Consider the following 1,588-nt stretch of genomic DNA (forward strand, 5'->3'; position numbering starts at 1 on the left):
AGCAATCTAAACGTGCTATCGATGACAATGAGTTAGACATAGAAACATGTCCTATGACCTTGACACTCCACAGAGAATTGGAAAATTCGCTTACGCATAACGCTTTTCAGTTATATTTACAGAAGATTGGTACACATGACATACAATATCAGAGGCCACTTAAATCAGACTTTATTGTCCAATCTGCATAGAATCACAAAGCGTCGAGTATATAGTATGAACAAGACAATCCCACAAATGAGCTGGCAAAGAGAACCAGCTAGGAGCCGGACTTTGGTCCACTGTCTGAAAATATCAGTCTTAAATACACAAAAACTCCAGAAGTCATGTTTAGTAATCCACAATATCTCACCGTCTCAAGTTGATAGGTTCCGCAATATAGATCCAGACACCCGGTTTTGGCCACATCCTATCCCTAGTAATACCAGAAATAATCTCAGGAATTCATATAGCGAGAGTAGTTCAAAAGAATCACGCTATAGGAAGAGCATGCGCTACTGAATGAAAACTAACATACTAGTATCCCTCCTGATGTTTTAGCGAGTCAGTACTGATCACTTGTAAACTACAGTTGAATGTAGTCAACTCATCCAAGACAACTACCATCGCAGGGTATACAGGACACCCATGCTGTCACTCAGGAAAAATCAGAGACATTCGATATACAGTTCAAAATAAAAGACCTTGAACCTCATATATGAGCATCCATCCTGTTTACCGCATAAAAAAACCAAATGCCACATCAGAGACAATCAGAACCTCTCATCGATGTCAGTCCTTTCAAATAACAACCTTTGGGGACAGAATGACTCCCATTCTGTAAAATACACAGGTCAGCCACAACTCATGCTCCATCCAAGCAACGCACAGCGCAGCAGTGCACTACACTACAATACAGCATGTTAATGTTATCTACAGCTCGCGTCACTAGCAGCACCCTCCTCTGCTCGCCCCCCATATCATTTTTGAAATGCTACCCGATCGAGTCTAAATCTGGCAAGTAATGTGCGAGTTGTATATTCAGATATTCAGGATAATGACTGTTCCCTGTTACTGTTGATGATGTAGGCTAATCAGGATTGCTAACCTGAGATGCTAACGGCGTTCGCAGCAGTGACTAACAATGCCACTAAAAGTATCGAACGCAATGAATGACAACCAGACTGCCCTGTTAATTTAGACTCACACCAATAGCTCAATATGATCATAACACGATTGCTTTCATATCAGAGATCAGATGAGGTGGAGCTGCCTCCAGCAATAGAGGATGAGGCAGAGAGAAGCAGCAGCAGCAGCACAGGGTTGCAGCAGGTATGTTATATGCTGTAGTCAGGTGATTTAAATGTATCAATGAAAGGAAGAAGTGTAGGCTACATGATAAGAAGGGAATACAGTTTGAATAAAAGTAATACAGTAAAGTGTAACACTGTACTGTATTACTTTTTAATGTACAAATACTTTGTTACTGTACGATATCAATAACAATAATCCACAGCTCCTCTCTCTGCTCCAGAGGATAACAATTTTTTTTCGGGGCACCCGAGCAGCACCCAACCAAGGCAGTAAACCTAGGGGAAACACTGTATGT

The 1,588-nt window shown here is 41.2% G+C and overlaps 1 protein-coding gene across 1 annotated transcript in view; it reads right to left on the reverse strand.

Moving 5' to 3' along the window:
* The window catches only part of LOC104962239 (nucleoprotein TPR-like), a gene marked incomplete at both ends in the record, with an annotated part of 9,041 nt that overhangs the window by 1,558 nt on the left and 5,895 nt on the right, over window positions 1-1,588 (reverse strand). The window lies entirely within an intron of this gene.

Source organism: Notothenia coriiceps, unplaced genomic scaffold, assembly GCF_000735185.1.
Source record: "Notothenia coriiceps isolate Sejong01 unplaced genomic scaffold, NC01 NC01_scaffold00034476, whole genome shotgun sequence".
NCBI classification, from domain to species: Eukaryota; Metazoa; Chordata; class Actinopteri; order Perciformes; family Nototheniidae; genus Notothenia; species Notothenia coriiceps.